Raw genomic sequence first — 18,676 nt, 5'->3', positions numbered from 1 at the left:
GTTTGATTGGCGTAATTATAAACAAATATATGATAACAAATGAATAGTTAACAGTCATAATTCACTGAAGTTTAAAAAAAAGAAGATAACCACTCAATCAGTTTTGAGAATAATTTACATGATTTAATCACAGTTTGGAACGAAAATATTGAAAATAAAAAATATCATAGAACTGCTTTTGCAAACCTAAGTTCTGATTATTTTATTTCTTGAATTCTTTTTACGTTTTGTTTTTATTCTTCTAGCAGTGAGGTTTGTGTTTTTTCCAAATTTAATACCCTTGATTTATGAAGTAGGGAAGAATTGAGTGTAGAGAGTTTGAAATCCTATCAGGCTTGTGTTTTTTTCGGGGGGGGGGGGGGGGGGGGGGGGGGGGGTATGTATGGTTAATTGGGCACAATGCGGAACAGAACGAAGTTTGAGAGGATACTAAAATGCAAAATTATATAGCCAAACTAAATGGAAAAAATAGATACCAGAGAAATGTCAAGATAAAAACTTGCTTAAGGAGGTTTCTTCTCAGGCATATCACTTAACCTTGCAAGCATTTAAACTGGCATGGGCAATGGGGCTTTCATTTAACTGTACTCCAGTCATATTATTGGGGCAGAAAGAAGAATTTAAGAAACCATAACATTTCCCTCTTAGATGTAATTTATTTGGAAACAAAGATGATTTTTGTTTCCACCATTTTTATCAAACCAATTTGAATCATAATCTGATTTGATTTACAATTGATATATGCATATAATTCCAATATTCAAATATTCGTTGCCATCCCTAGTTATAATAACCCATAGAACATGCACAAGAAAGGAAATTAAAGGTTTTGAAAGTAATATAAATTATAAAGTACAAATTTGTATAAAGTACAAAGTACAATATATTGTCTCTTCTTACAGACACTCATGTAAAAAGTTTCAGACTATGGTAAGCGTATTTTTATGCCCCCGGATCAAAAGATCGGGGATATTGTTTTTGGCCTGTTTGTCTGTCATTGTATGTGTCTGTCCGTCTGTCTGTCAGTGTCACAAACTTAAACCTTGGTTAAACTTTTGCAATAACTTTTGCAATATTGAAGATAGCACCTTGATATATGGCATGCATGCGTATCTCATGGAGCTGCACATTATCAGTGGTGAACAGTCAAGGTCATCCTTCAAGGTCAACGGTAAAAAAAAATCAAAGCGGCGCAGTAGGGGGCATTGTGACCAACACATCTCTTGTTTTAATTTGAAACAAGCATGTTTTTCATGACCTATGTGTGAGCCTTTACTGTTATTGAGAACTTCTGTATAAAAAAAATAAAAGGATAGTCTCTTGAAATTAGATGATTGCTTTTTGTCTTTTGAGAATGCTTGTATTTAACAGATTAGAATCAATTTGAAAATGAAAGTTTCCATAGAGCAAATTATTAAAAAAATGTGAAAGCACATTTTGCCAATATTGCATTTGTGATCCTGCTTTAAAATAGAGGTTAGTAAAAAACGGTGATGTCACACCCCTATAAATGAAATGACTTCCACCGTGTAAGAATATTTGAGGTTTTATTGTATTTTTATGCCCCTGAAGGAGAGCATATAGTGATCAGATCGTCCGTCAGTCTGTCTTTCCGTCACACTTTGCGTTTAGGTTTCGCGTTTAGGTTTTTTAAAATGCTCATAAGTTCTATGTCCCTTCATATAGCAACTTGATATTTGGCATGCATGTGTATATCATGGCGCTGCACATTTTGAGTGGTGAAAGGTCAAGGTCATCCGCCAAGGTCACAGGTCAAACAAACATGTATCAAAGCGGCGCAGTAGGGGGCATTGTGTTTCTGACAAACACATCTCTTGTTCTTTTAAAGGAAGACACAGTTAAGGTGGAAAGTGTCATCCCTGATTAGCCTGTGCAGACTGCACAGGCTTATCTTATACAACACTTTAGGCATATGCAATAAACCCCCTTTTCACAGAGTGAGGCCCATAAATATGGTATCTATGCTATTTTTGAAAGGATAACATGGGTTCCAAAAGTATTCTGACAGCTGCATGGACATTGCGCTTGCAATATTTTGAAGACCCAGACATTAAACTTTGTTTGCAAACTTGTCACGATAACATGTATACCTCTGACGAAAATAACATATGAACTTTTCTCTGTAAGAACCAATGTTTTGATTTGTTTGACGTTTGACAAGTATCAAGCTGTGAATACACCCTTCATAGCGGTTATCTTGTGGCTTACATTTGTCATCCAAGTATGTCCCAGTTCTTAGTGGTGGTGTAAAGTTTCCACATAACATTATCATAATAATTGGACAATAATACAAATGTACCAAGGTACATAAATCACATATCTAATAGAAAAACATTCAAAGTTTTTCAAACTAACAAAAGAAAAAGTCTGTAATAAGGAAGAATGCATTATTTTGAAACATTTGAAAATTAACACAAATGTTAATGAAAAGATGTTTGCAAAAATATAATCATTATTGATAATCAATATATTGTTTAATAAAAAAAATAAAATAGTAAGATGTTAAATTATTTATAACACTTTATTATGTGAATTTGGAATGAGACATCATAACTTTAATGGATCAGGACATATTTTGGGGATATTTTTCAAACAAAACTGTTCATTTCATGTTAGAATCATTTTTGTAATACATGTATTCTGTCGATATTTTCGTATAATGTATACTTTTTTATGCCCCTGGTAGGGTGGCATATAGCAGTTGAACTGTCCGTCAGTCAGTATGTCAGTCTGTCAGTCTGTCCGAAAAAAACTTTAACATTGGCCATAACTTTTTAAATATTGAAGATAGCACCTTGATATTTGGCATGCATTTGTATCTATGGAGCTGCACATTTTGAGTGGTAAAATTTCTAGGTGAACATCATCCTTCAAGGTCTAGGGTCGAAAAAACAAAGTCAAGGGAAGTAATAAGCTTTAAATGGACATAGTTATCTGAACTGCCCACGTATATATTTTTGTTTAATAAATCAAAGCGGCGCAGTAGGCGGCATTGTGTTTCTGACAAACACATTGTGGTAAAAGGTCAAGGTCAAGGTCATCCTTTACGGTCTACGGTAAAAAATACAGATTTAAGGGAAGTAATAAGCTTTAAAAAGGGAGAAAATTATTCAATATTGAACATAGCCACTTTATATAATGGCATGCATGTGTATCTCATGGAGCTGCACATTTTGAGTGGTGAATCTACAGTCACAGTAGTGGCTTTCAATTATTTGCTACTAAAAATAGAGATTTGTTACAGACAAATATTTTCAAGGGAAGTAATTTATATAATTATAAATCTCATATTTTATATTTCCTTACCAAAAATTGAAGTTCTTTTCACAGTTACTGTACAGATTTATTATTTTGATTATTTATAACCCAAATGATTGATTTTCAAAGTTTTTTTTTAATGATATAATTATAATTTCTTTACTGTTCATGTGTGTTTCAGAGTTTATTTACAGGTCCTACTGGCCTCTTCACGAGACTGTTCATTACATACCTGTGGACTTATGTCCATAGATACATGATCAACTCTGGCTTTTATGAAAAAGAAAAAAAAAACTCTGGCTATGATCACTTAAACCACAACCCTTGGTTATCAGTGATATCTGACATGGTCATAATTGACTGTGAGACCCCCCCCCCCCCCCCGGTTGGATTTGACAAAATTCAAGGGAAGTAATAACCTTTAAAGGGAGATGATTTCTATACCTGCTAAAGGGAGATGATTTCTATACCTGCCAAATGATAAATAGAAATGTTATTTCAATGCGGTGCAGTAGGGGGCATTGTGTTTCTGACAAACACATCTCTTGTTTTCCTTTTTTTTCATTTGATAGTGATTCTTTGCCATTTTTTAGCTCATCTATTTTTTGAAAAAAAAGAGCTATTGTCATCACCTGATTGTCTGCAACAGGGTTGGTGTCCGGTTTAGTTTTGTGTTAAGGTCCACTTTTCTCATAAAGTATCAAAGCTATTGCATTCAAACTGGGTACACTTACTTCCTATCATGAGGGGACTGGGCAAGCAAAGTAAGATAACTCTGGCTGGCATTTTGACAGAATTATTTGCCCTTTTTATACTTAGAAAATTGAAAAGTTGGTAGAGTTTTGTGTTTAGGTCCACTTTTCTCATAAAGTATCAAAGCTATTGCATTCAAACTTGGTACACTTACTTACTATCATTAGAAGACTGGGCAGGCAAAGTTAGATTACTCTGGCTGGCATTTCGACAGAATTATGTGCCCTTTTTATACTTAGAAAATTGAAAATTTTGTTTATTTTTATTCCTAAAGTATCAAAGCTATTACTTTCAGACTTGGAACACTCGCTAACTATCATAAGAGGACTGTACAGGACAAGTTGCATAACTCTGGTTGGCATTTCAACCGAATTATGGCCCTTTTTTTGACATAGTAACTTTGAATATTTTGTTAAATTTTGTGTTTGGTTCCACTTTAATTCTAAAGTATCAATGCTATTGCTTTCAAACTTCAAATGCTTTCATACTATTATACCCACACTATACACCCCTATCCACCGCCACCCCTCCCTTCTTTTTGATTGCAGTATATATTGAGATAGGTCCCTTCACCTTTAAAAAGAAAAAATGATGAGCGGTCTGCACCGGCTAGGCGGTGCTCTTGTTTAATTTTAAGTCAGTGTCCAACTATTCATGCGAATATTGACACGATTTAATTTTATAGGATTAAAGCAAATCAAATGGAACATCCAGTTTTACGTAAAATCAATTTATTTGATGCAGTTATATGCAAAAGTTAAATATATTAGCTTATATCAAAATTAATGAATGAAGCCGTTTAAACAGCATAATGTATATGATGCTGTGTTGAAAAAGCAGTTTATTCAAAGAGTGATGTCTTATTCTTACTTCACTGAACAGTGTGTTTTATGTTAAAATATTAAAAAATAATGAAAAACACTAAAATATCATTGAATTAAATTCCAATTTTTCAAACAGTCATTTTAACAAAAATATTGATACGCATGATTGCCACTTTATTGAGTATAATGTCCTGACTGGATGATTTGAATGTTGGCTTACATTATCTGATAATTATGGTTCGTTTTCTGCATTTATTTTGAATTGAGGCATTTATTTTGCATTGAGACATTCATTTTTCATTGAGGCATGCAGTTTATGGTGTTTGTTTTCTTCCAAAGCTTGGATCTCATTTTGAAACTTATGCAAAAGTGATCTTTGTGATAATTTAATAGCAAGGTAAAAAGATCCATTTTCAGTTTTGTGCATGTTTAACGACGTTGGTATTAAACCTATTACTATTTTAGACATTATGCAATATTAAAGCTTATTAAAGCCTCTTAAATACTTAAAATTAAAGAATATTTCATAAAATAAAGTTAACCCATAAAAAATCAGTGTTCCTTATAGTAATGGCCAACATTTCAAGGCTAGATGTGGTATAGGAACATCGATTCAAAGAGATACAAAATGCTTGTTTTATTTTTTGTGTCACAATATTGCATGCAGTGTTGGAAGCACGACGTAGTGGGAATGCCACTTGAGCTTCTGGAAGCTCATGAGAACTAGGTCGTGCTTCCAACGCTCGATGAATATTTTGTGACACAAAAAATAAAAACTTGTAAATGTTCGAATATCATCACCGGAAATTCACATGTAATATTATAATTGTCACATTGCGTTAATTATTGCTCTGCCATTTAGGATGCATATTTCTGAAGCTATTGAATTGAAACTTGAATTTGTTTATCATTATTAAGTATAGATATGCAAGAAATTGTTTCTCATGCCCAGTTGACAACATGTTCATGAGTTGTGTGCCCTTGAACTGGACGACAAATTAAATGGTACAAGTTTGTGGAGCTAACTTCTTTTTATTTCTCGCACAATCAGATTATTTTCCTGGACCTTAAACTTAGCCATTGGCATCATTTATGATCAGAATCATGATCACAATATTAATGACTGTCATCTTTTTCCTCCTTCTCATCATTATCATCACTATCAGCAATTTATTATTGCGTCACTGCAATTTGCCGGAGTTATGAATTTTAATCAGGACCATGCACCTTGTAATTGAATTTAGGAAGTAATGTAATACTGTTATAAAAATTATAAGATTAATAAAACTCTTCAAGAATGTATCTCCATTAAGATCATGATTGTTTATAAACAATACAAAATTCATGAGCTATTCAATAATAAATAGTTTATGAATAGCTTATATACTGTTAATTAATTGTTCACAATTACTTTGTGAACTTTTTAAGAACATATCTCATAATTCATGAACTGTTTATCAACATTTTAAAAGCTATCAAGCTTATTTAACCTCTTTCTATGTTTCATTCATTTTGTATGAATTGTGGATATGAATTATTTATGAAAAACTCATGACTAATTAATGAACTAAAGGAGCTCCAAAATTGTTTTTTACAAAAATACACATTATTTTGTTTTTCTTTTGAAATGGTACAGTGCTGGCTTCAATATTCAGAACAAACACATGATTTTTGGACCAGTGCAGTGGGTTGAAACTCAGATACTTTAAGACAGAATTTATCTGACTTAAGGTTCATGCACGTGTATCTTTTGTCAATGTAATTTTGTTTATCCTTTGAAAAATATAACTGAGTATTATAATATTGCAATTGAACTGTTGAAGAAATCATTAATAATGGATTCTTCTTCATTGCTATTTCATTTCTGGAGAAAGCAGACATACTTGCGCAAGAATGGTTTATTGCTCATACTTGAATAGCAACGATCATAATTGTTGCATGAGATGTCATTATTTTATAGAATTTTCTGACTAATGATTATTTATGAGCCAGCATTATGTTGAACAGCGTGAGCAGAGAGTTTCAAAGTCGTTATTGTTTCTGGCTTCACTGGCTGAATGTAGGCCTTTATACTGCTCGTTCATTGTCTAACATTTAACTGTTTACCCTGAGATACGTATTTTGATGTGTTTGTAGTCCTTTAGAAAGTTAAATCTTTCTTAATAGATTCAAGTTTTAAATGTTTCATTTCTTACCAGTAGATACTGATGAGCAGAAAACAGCATAAAACCTGAACAGTCTGTGAGTTGCACATAGCCATTTCACTTTGCCTTTGAGTGGGAAAGAGTTAATGCATCTTTCACATGATAATAATGTTAAGTTTGCATCCGCCAGACAGTCACTACTTTAAGGTGGAATGCTTTTTTACAACTACTCAGGATGCATTTTAGTTGTGCAATTAAGAGCCAAAAAATGAAATTAAATGTTAATAATAGTATCAGCCCTCTTATTAAGTGCTAGGCAGTTTCGACTTATGAGACAAGATAAATATCTTTATACATCTTGGGTACCCCCATATTTCACTGGCTGCTGGTAACCAGCCATGTAAGATTGGAGAGCCAAATATGAGTCTCTAATCCTCCTACAATCCATAGACCAATGTCCTAAGTCAATGGACCATTGGGAAACTACAAGGGACCAGCTCTATTAACACTGTTAACAATTTTCGCACTCAATAGGCACATGTCCTTGTCACCTATGGGTCATTGAGAAAAGTTTCAAAGGCTTCATTTTCAACCCTTGGATACTGATTAGCAGCAAACAGCATAAAGACTTAACAGAATGCGAGTTATACTTGCAGGCTGTTCTGGTTTTATGCTGTTTGCACATAGCCATTGTCATTTTGGTTATGAGTGGGAAAGAGTAAAGATTAAGATGGTTACATCTTTCTTATTTCACAAGTGATTAAAGTGACACTTAAAATATGTCATCACCATGAAGTGTAGATGTGCAAGACATTTTACACCATCTGTAATCCTCACTTCCCCAGTTATTTGCCCTTTAACCCATTTATGCCTAGTGTCTAGAAAAAAGGCCTTGGCAAACAGCGTAGACCCAGATGAGTCGCCGCATCATGTGGCGTCTCATCAGGGTCTGCGCTGTTTGCTTAAAGGAATTTCTGTAAGAGATATTCTAAATATAAAAATAAATATACTAGACATCCCTAATGTTTGAAATAAATTGATCCAATTTAGAACGATGGGAGAGTCCACTAGGCATAAAAGGGTTAAGATAGCTGACCAAGCAAGGTGTTAGTCACTTTTGTCACCAAAAAATATGGAAATATATTAACAATTTGATGACTTTTGTATAACTGTTACTCTAGCAGTATGTAACTGTTTCATATTAATCTATATGTAAGGCACTCAGTCACCACCATTTTAACAGTGCTTCTGTCACTTATTATCCCCCGCCATAGGCGGAGGGACTATGGCGGAGGGATATTGTTTTGGCGTTGTCCGTCTGTCCTTTCGTTCGTCCGTCCTTCCGTCCGTCTTTCCATCCATCCTTCCGGAGCCATATCTTGGAAGTGCTTTGGCGGTTTTCATTGAAACTTGGTATGAGTAAGTATATGGATAAGAGGATGATGCACGCCAAATGGCATTGTACACCATCTGTCAATAACGGAGTTATGGCCCTTTGTATCTTGAAAAAATGCTTTTTTGAGTGCCAAATATTATACTTTTGTGTCCAGAAGCCTATTGGCGGGGGATATCAATTCAATGAATTTGATTATTGCGGTAGGTTTCATGTGGGCTGAAGACATTTAAATTAGAAACAAGCAAGCTATAATTAACATGCTATATGATTTTAATCACAAAATAATTGTACTTCTTGCCAAATGCATCTTTTCTTCAGAACAAACCATGACTGCCACATCTTTGGACTTGTAAATTGATGAGCTGATATTTTCAGGAATATTTTTGAGACAGTGTGCAAAATAGCCCTCTTGGTGCAAAAAGGTCACCATGTGATGTTGAAATTATAAGGCACATGGTACCTTTTTTCACCAATCGGGAGATATGTTTTCACATTTGCATGGTCAATTTTATTAGCAAATATATGAAAGTATTCGATGCTAGAATTACTACAATGAGGAAAAAATAAATATTAAATGTAATTTTTTTTCTTCTGAAGTTCAACCTATGTTTTACTTTAGGAACTTTTATATATATATTATTTTTAAATAATTTAATAAACTTACTTCATGACCCAGACCATGAAAATTGAACAACTAAGTTAAACATGATGCGATATAATCCAGAAGTACACCAAACATATACATTTGGATCATATTCTCTTATCTAAAGCGTGTAAACAGCCACGCTTTCTGTACTTTAAACTGTGTCCATTATTGAGCACGCAATGACGGATTGGAATTACTCCCCAATTTATTCCCCAAAACTCGTCTAGTCATCTAGTAGCTCAGCTGGTTTTTGTATTGACCAAATTTGGACTGCTTAGAGGAAATCGGCAGCACTAGTTCACAACACGTGAGTCTCATATTGTCCCCAAATTTCTTTGTTCTCCTTTAACACTGTAATAAAAGCAAGACTCAACTGGCTTCTTGGTCATTGATGGTGTCTTTAACTAAAGATAGCTTTAAATGTCGTTTAATTAATTTCACAGACTTTGATACAAGAGTTTTACTTCTTACTTTTGCCTTTATGGATTTGTAAAAAAAAGTTTGGATTTGTTAGTTTTATATGTAAATGCTTTTCAGCAGCCTAAATATTTGGCATTAGGCACATGTAAACATTTAACATTATGGCTGCTTTCATACAAGATGTGCTTATGATTGAGCTGATTTAGGTTAAACAATATTAAGATTGGAAATATTTGTCTTGTTCTGAGAAAACTGGGCTTAATTCATGTGCGCAAAGTGTCGTCCCAGATTAGCCTGTGCAGTCCGCACAGGCTAATCAGGGACGATACTTTCCGCTTTAATGGTATTTTTAGTTTCAAGGAAGTCTCTCCTTACTGAAAATCAAGTTTAGGCTGAAAGTGTCATCCCTGATTAGCCTGTGAGAACTGCACAGGCTAATCTGGGACGACACTTTACGCACATGAATTAAGCCCAGTTTTTACAGAACAAGACACATATGAATGGCTAATAGAGATAAGTGTGTGTTATTTACTGGTAGTAGTTACAGCAAGTTTACAACATAAGACAGAAGTTAAAATTTGAAAGCTACCAGTTATGCTACAAATCATGTACATTATATCATAGCTTATTTGCTGTATAATGCAGCTTCTGTTAAGGCAATCCTCATCTCTAAACAATGTGGTTATTCGGTTAAATGGTGTGATCAACTTAAAATTGTGTTATAACAATTATTCGGATTAAAGTTCATAATTTTGTTAAAGGGGCCTTTCACAGATTTTGGCATAGTTTTAAATTTGTCATTAAATGCTTTATATTGATAAATGTAAACATTGGATCTTAAAAGCTCCAGTAAAAAATCTAGAATAAAATTTAAGAAAGGAAAAAAAGTAGCCGGAACCATGGCTCGAACCAGTGACCCCCGGAGTCCTGGAGTTAGTCTGAAGTAAAAACGCATTAGCCCTCTCGGTTATTCCGCCAGGTATACACAGGTTAAGTATTTTATACCTTATATAAGCAATCTTCGTAGTTTCGTAAATTCAAACGACAACAACAGAACTCTCCAAATTATTCAATTGTTTCGCCTTGCAACGCTTTATAATTTTATGGTTTTCAAATCGTCAAAAGATACATATAATGGCTATATTGGGCTATGGTAAATGTTCAGTTATACTGTTTCCTCACAAATATCATAACTAAAACGAAAATTTGCGAATCTGAAACAACTTTTTTCAATTTTGTCAATTTACCAAACCGTGAAAAGATCCCTCTAAATGTTGACACAGTTTTTCTGCTAACAGCACCTACTGATGACAACACATTTATTTAGTTAAAATGAACATTTTTTATGCCCCCGGATCGAAAGATCGGGGGTATATTGTTTTTGGCCTGTCTGTCTGTCTGTCTGTCTGTCTGTCTGTCTGTCTGTCTGTCTGTCTGTCATTGTGTCAGTCAGTCATTGTATGTGTGTGTCCCAAAACTTTAACCTTGGTTAGAGTTTTATAACTTTTGCAGTATTGAAGATAGCAACTTCATATTTGGCGTGCATGTGTATCTCATGGTGCTGCACATTTTGAGCGGCTAAATGTTAAGGTCAAGGTCATCCTTCAAGGTCAAAGGTCAAATTTATGGCTTCAAAGCGGCGCAATAGGGGGCATTTTGTTTCTGACAAACACATCTCTTGTTTTAGTGTGAATCTCAATGTTAACAATACCAATTTGTTTATAAATTATAAAAAGCCAAGCCATGATACTCAATATTTTGATATTTTCTATGCTTATAATGCCCCCCTTTGAAGAAGAGGGGGTATATTGTTTTGCACATGTCGGTCGGTCCGTCAACTAAATAGTTTCCGGATGATAACTCAAGAACGCTTAGGCCTGGGATCAGGAAAGTTTATAGGTATATTGTCATGACTGGCAGATAACCCCTATTGATTTTCAGATCACTAGGTCAAAGATCAAGGTCACAGTGACTCAAAACAGTAAAATGGTTTCCGGATGATAACTCAAGAATGCTTAGGCCTGGGATCAGGAAAGTTCATAGGGATATTGGTCATGACTGACAGATGACCCCCTATTGATTTTCTGTTCACTAGGTCAGAGGTCAAGGTCACAGTGACTCGAAATAGTAAAATGGTTTCCGAATGATAACTCAAGAATGCTTACGCTTAAGATCATGAAACTTCATAGGTACATTGATCATGACTGGCAGATAACCACTATTGATTTTCAGGTCACTAGGTCAAAAGTCAAGGTCACAGTGACTCGAAATAGTAAAATGGTTTCCGGATGATAACTCAAGCATGCTTACGCCAAGGATCATGAAACTTCATAGGTACATTGATCATGACTGGCAGATGACCCCTATTGATTTTCAGGTCACTAGGTCAAAGGTCAAGGTCACAGTGACTCAAAACAGTAAAATGGTTTGCGGATGATAACTCAAGAATGCTTACGCCTAGGATCATGAAACTTCATAGGTACATTGATCATGACTGGCAGATGACCCCCATTGATAATCAGGTCACTAGGTCAAAGGTCAAGGTCACAGTGACTCGAAACAGTAAAATGGTTTGCGGATGATAACTCAAGAATGCTTACGCCTAGGATCATGAAACTTCATAGGAACATTGATCATGACTGGCGGATGAGCCCAATTGATTTTCAGGTCACTAGGTCAAAGGTCAAGGTCACAGGTACTTGAAACAGTAAAATGGTTTCCGGATGATAACTCAAGAATGCTTACCCCTAGGATCATGAAACTTCATAGGTACATTGATCATGACTGGCAGATGACCCCCATTGATTTTCCGGTCACTAGGTCAAAGGTCAAGGTCACAGTGACTCGAAACAGTAAAATGGTTTCCTGATGATTACTCAAGAATAATTAGGCCTAGAATCATGAAACTTCATAGGTAGATTGATCATGCCCGGCAGATGTCCCCTATTGATTTTCAGGTCACTAGGTCAAAGATCAAGGTCATAGTGACAAAAACCGTATTCACACGATGGCTGCCTCTACAACTGACAGCCCATAAGGGGCGCATGCATGTTTTACAAACAGCCTTTGTTTTGACCTTGACATTGACCTTATACCGACGCATCACTCTTTCTTTATTTTGACATTGACCTTAGATACCAGCACATCAACCTATCTTTATTTTGATCATGACATTGACCTTACAGCACCCTTACCTTATTTTGACCTCGACATTGACCTAAAACCAGCACATCACCCTTACCTTATTTTGACCATGACATTGACCTTATACCAGCACATCACCCCTACCTTATTTTGACCATGACATTGACCTTATACCAGCACATCACCCTTACCTTATTTTGATCTTGACATTGACCTTAGATACCAGCACATCACCCTTACCTTATTTTGACCTTGACATTGACCTTATACCAGCACATCACCCTTGCCTTATTTTGACCGTGACATTGACCTTAAACCAGCACATCACCCTTACCTTATTTTGACCATGACATTGACCTTATACCAGCACATCACCCTTACCTTATTTTGACCATGACATTGACCTTATACCAGCACATCACCCTTACCTTATTTTGACCATGACATTGACCATATACCAGCACATCACCCTTACCTTATTTTGACCATGACATTGACCTTATACCAGCACATCACCCTTACCTTATTTTGACCTTGACCTTATACCAGCACATCACCCTTACCTTATTTTGACCGTGACATTGACCTTATACCAGCACATCACCCTTCCTTTATTTTGACCTTGACATTGACCTTATACCAGCACATCACCCTTACCTTATTTTGACCATGACATTGACCTTATACCAGCACATCACCCTTACCTTATTTTGACCATGACATTGACCATATACCAGCACATCACCCTTACCTTATTTTGACCATGACATTGACCTTATACCAGCACATCACCCTTACCTTATTTTGACCTTGACCTTATACCAGCACATCACCCTTACCTTATTTTGACCGTGACATTGACCTTATACCAGCACATCACCCTTCCTTTATTTTGACCTTGACATTGACCTTATACCAGCACATCACCCTTACCTTATTTTGACCTTGACATTGACCTTATACCAGCACATCACCCTAACCTTATTTTGACCTTGACATTGACCTTATACCAGCACATCACCCTTACCTTATTTTGACCGGGACATTGAACTTATACCAGCACATCACCCTTCCTTTATTTTGACATTGACATTGACCTTATACCAGCACATCACCCTTTCCTTATTTTGACCGAGACATTGACCTTATACCAGCACATCATCCCCTTCCTTTATCTTGACCTTGACCTTATACCAGCACATCACCCTTACCTTCTTTTGACCTTGACATTGACCTTAGATACCAACACATCACCCTTACCTTATTTTGACCTTGACATTGACCTTATACCAGCACATCACCCTTACCTTATTTTGACCTTGACATTGACCTTATACCAGCACATCACCCTTACCTTATTTTGACCTTGACATTGACCTTATACCAGCACATCACCCTTACCTTATTTTGACCTTGATATTGACCTTATACCAACACATCACCCTTACCTTATTTTGACCTTGACATTGACCTTATACCAGCACATCACCCTTACCTTATTTTGACCTTGACATTGACCTTATACCAGCACATCACCCTTACCTTATTTTGACCGTGACATTGACCTTATGCCAACACATCACCCTTACCTTATTTTGACCTTGACATTGACCTTATACCAGCACATCACCCTTCCTTTATTTTGACCTTGACATTGACCTTATACCAGCACATCACCCTTACCTTATTTTGACCTTGACATTGACCTTAGATACCAACACATCACCCTTACCTTATTTTGACCTTTACATTGACCTTATACCAGCACATCACCCTTCCTTTATTTTGACCTTCACCCTTACCTTATTTTGACCTTGACATTGACCTTAGATACCAACACATCACCCTTACCTTATTTTGACCTTGACATTGACCTTATACCAGCACATCACCCTTCCTTTATTTTGACCTTCACCCTTACCTTATTTTGACCTTGACATTGACCTTATACCAGCACATCACCCTTACCTTATTTTGACCTTGACATTGACCTCATACCAGCACATAACCCTTACCTTATTTTGACCTTGACATTGACCTTATACCAGCACATCACCCTTACCTTATTTTGACCTTGATATTGACCTTATACCAGCACATCACCCTTACCTTATTTTGACCATGAAATTGACCTTATACCAGCACATCACCCTTACCTTATTTTGATGATGAAATTGACCTTATACCAGCACATCACCCTTCCTTTATTTTGACCATGACATTGACCTTATACCAGCACATCAACCTTACCTTATTTTTACCTTGACATTGACCTTATACCAGCACATCACCCTTACCTTATTTTGACCGTGACATTGACCTTATACCAGCACATCACCCTTACCTTATTTTGACCTTGACATTGACCTTATACCAACACATCACCCTATCTTTATTTTGACCTTGACATTGACCTTATACCAACACATCACCCTTACCTTATTTTGACCACGACATTGACTTTATACCAGCACATCACCCTTCCTTTATTTTGACCATGACATTGACCTTATACCAGCACATCACCCTTACCTTATTTTGACCTTGACATTGACCTTATGCCAGCACATCACCCTTACCTTATTTTGACCATGAAATTGACCTTATACCAGCACATCACCCTTACCTTATTTTGACCATGACATTGACCTTATACCAGCACATCACCCTTACCTTATTTTGACCTTGACATTGACGATATACCAGCACATCACCCTAACCTTATTTTGACCTTGACATTGACCTTATACCAGCACATCACCCTTACCTTATTTTGACCTTGACATTGACCTTATACCAGCACATCACCCTTACCTTATTTTGACCATGAAATTGACCTTATACCAGCACATCACCCTTACCTTATTTTGACCTTGACATTGACCTTATACCAGCACATCACCCTTACCTTATTTTGACCATGACATTGACCTTACACCAGCACATCACCCTTACCTTTATTTTGACCATGACATTGACCTTATACCAGCACATCACCCTTACCTTATATTTTGACCTTGACATTGACCTTATACAAGCACATCACTCTTCCTTTATTTTGACCTTGACATTGACCTTATACCAGCACATCACCCTTACCTTATTTTGACCGTGACATTGACCTTAATTTGGACTAACACATTTTAGGTAGATCCAAAATGACGTGTTTTGACTCGTCTTACATAAATACAACATGCTATAAGGCTGTATTAAATAAAATGTACATTAAATATGCATATCGTCTTTTAAAAATCCACTTGACCGTTTTAATTTGTGAGTGAAATTGACAGTCGGGCAAGTAAAGTTTGTTAAATACTTGACCAACCGGGCAAGTGCTGTTTTTCCGGTTGAGAAATGTATATTCAGTTCCAGAACTCCTGCCACTTTGATAAAAATTGTGAACTATTTTCGAACAAACAAAAAATATGTTTAGTGCACAAACAAATTTCATTTTCGTTTTGACAATCTAAATGACATCACAGGCACAGTAAAGATAATTCTTGAAATTGGCTGAGCTCGGTTAGTGCTCTTAGCTAATCCATAAACAGTGAAAAAGAATGTTAAATATATTGGTCATTCCTTGAAGAATAAAGAGAGCGAGAAGATTAAAGTGAAGGGCGAGATGCTCTGGAAATTTTAGTCAAGGCCTGCATATTCGATGGAAAATTCAAATGCATTGTTTTTCGTGCTCACTGACAGAGAATGTTCATAATACTATATCAAGCCAAAGAAAATTAGAGTTCACCGTCTTGAGACAGCTTTGGTTTTATTTCAAAAGTTAAACGGCTGTCTTGTAACAAATTTACTGAACACATTAAATAAATTGTGACAGGAAATAGCCACTTCAGCAATACTCTTATGTTTTATTTTTAAAAATCTTTATGAAATCTGTATGACTCAACCTATTTAATGAATAATACAACTAATGTCTATTTTCCAAGTTCTCTCTATTCATGATTTTATTGTTTTCTGCTTGAAAACACCTCTCAGTATTTCTTAGGCACGGTTTCTCAAGGCAAACAAATGGTTGCTTTTATGTTTCTTTTACTAAATGATCTCCTTTTGTTGCCATTAAAAGGTCTGTTTTAGAACACCACTCGAGACAGTGAAGCTATAGTTAATTGATATCTATAGTGAATAGAGCACTGTTTTCTTTGGAGGTACTGAATCTCTATGTTAAATATGTCCGCTCTTTGAATGCGTTATATTGAATCGTATTGGAAACTTGACTAATATGACCGTCTGTCACTATAGCTGGAAAATCATCGATTAAAGGGTGAAACTTGGGAGCGAAATGTACACTTTGTATCAATCTTGATGAGACGACAGAGAGCATCTGCTGAAAGTGAGTGATTATGTGATAACATGGATGTTTGACAGTATCGATGTGTTTGGGTCTGACTACAGATATAGGTGGTATGTAGCATAAGCTTTAAGTTGAAGGAATCAGCATTTTTTTTTTGCCCAATGGGTCAAGTACCAGTACCAGCCAAATTGGGAAAAAAAATGTGCAAAACCCCCTGAATTTGGGAAAATTGGCGTCATGAAGTCTTAATATTGGGAAATTGGTGTATTTGATTGTTTGCTCCCAAATACTTTAAAATTGATAACTAAGTGTTTTCAATATATTAACTTAGATTCAAGCCATTGAGCTGCAAAGGGGAACTTACTAAATATTATTTATTCAAGAAAACAATAAAAAAAAAATCAGAAACCTTTAATTGTTTTTGTTTTTTTCAGCAATTTGAAAATTTGTTGTTTTTTCCTAATTTGGAAAGTGCCATTTTTCGGTACTTTCTAAAGAAGAAAAACAATCACTGGAAGTAGCGGTCTGCTTGTGTAGTAGTTTAAATAAATTTTTTTTAGCTCAATTGCATGGGAAGCCATAGGCTTACTTGAAATGCTCTCAGGTCCGTTTCTTGGGACTAGAACCACTACTTGGTGTCTATAGGGGAGAGATCTAAAGAAAGCTTCCGCAGTGGGGATACAACACATGACCTTCCGGTTGCTAGGCGGCCAACATATGCACTACGCCACAGCAACCTTAAAGTGCTTGTCAATTGTAATGTTATGCAGAGAAAATACTGCCAGCTAAAAGTTGTTCTACTATACATTGACAACTTTTAACCTTTGTAAAACTCTTATGAATAAAACTTAAAAAAAATTCTTCACAGAACTTCTAATTATGCAATGAACATTTCTTTTTTGTCGAGAAATTAGAATTATTAAGACAAATACATAAAATGGCATTCAAATTGTCATACCTCAGTTAAGTAATTTATTGTCCCCTAACGGTGAAACCGGAGGGGACTTATTGTTTGCGCTCGGTGTGTCAGTCAGTCCGCCACACTTTTCTGGATCCTGCGATAACTTAAAAAGTTCTTCATATTTTTTCATGAAACTTGAAACATGGATAGATGGCAATATGGAGATTTGGCATATCATTTCATTTTGTTCCTACGTCAAGAATTCAGGTTGCTATGGCAACAAATAAAAAAATAAAAATCTGACAATGGTGGAGCTTCACCGGTAGGGGACCATATTGCTTGGCAATCTCTTGTTATGTAGTGTTTTTTCCAGGCCGTTTTAGCGTGGCGCGGCGCCATGCCCTTTTTTTGCCGCACCACGCTGCCCCTTTCAAAGCCATTTAGCGACACGCTGCCTTTTCCAAAGGCCGCCGCCCTGCCATTTCATGAGCATCCACTGTTTTCCGTCCTCTTAAAAGCCGCCATGCGCCCTTATTGATAACATCTTTATCGCCGCTTGACCATACTTCTAAACCGAATGTATCTGAGTATGGCCCTAAGGCAGCGAAGATTCCCGCGGTTGTGAATTAGTCATGCGTGAATAACCCCGTGTCAATATCAATCGATAATGTCAGTGGCTTTGTTGTAGCAAGCACACACACCCCGTAATGTGTACTCCACCACGATAAAATCTTGGACAGTTATTTCGGAGACTTGTAATGAAAACCTCGATGTTATCCTCGTTAAACTTATGCATTTCATGCATTATTAAGTTATATCAAAACATTTATTTTTGGGCATAATAAATTTTTGAAAAAAGTTTT

The 18,676-nt window shown here is 35.9% G+C and overlaps 1 protein-coding gene across 6 annotated transcripts in view; it reads left to right on the top strand.

The window, feature by feature from the left end:
* LOC127874092 (interleukin-6 receptor subunit beta-like) overlaps window positions 1–18,676 on the top strand; it is a 188,948-nt gene that overhangs the window by 62,171 nt on the left and 108,101 nt on the right. Inside the window, exon 1 of one of the 6 annotated variants that reach the window (XM_052418212.1) lies at window positions 9,264–9,349. The exons of the other annotated variants lie outside the window; for them this stretch is intronic. The gene's annotated coding sequence lies outside the window, so the exon portion shown is untranslated. Of the gene's footprint in view, window positions 1–9,263; window positions 9,350–18,676 lie in introns of those variants that run through there. 6 annotated transcript variants of the gene reach the window in all.

The sequence above is a fragment of the Dreissena polymorpha genome, chromosome 3 (genome assembly GCF_020536995.1).
Source record: "Dreissena polymorpha isolate Duluth1 chromosome 3, UMN_Dpol_1.0, whole genome shotgun sequence".
NCBI classification, from domain to species: domain Eukaryota; kingdom Metazoa; phylum Mollusca; class Bivalvia; order Myida; family Dreissenidae; genus Dreissena; species Dreissena polymorpha.
This window is presented reverse-complemented; position numbering and strand designations above follow the sequence as displayed.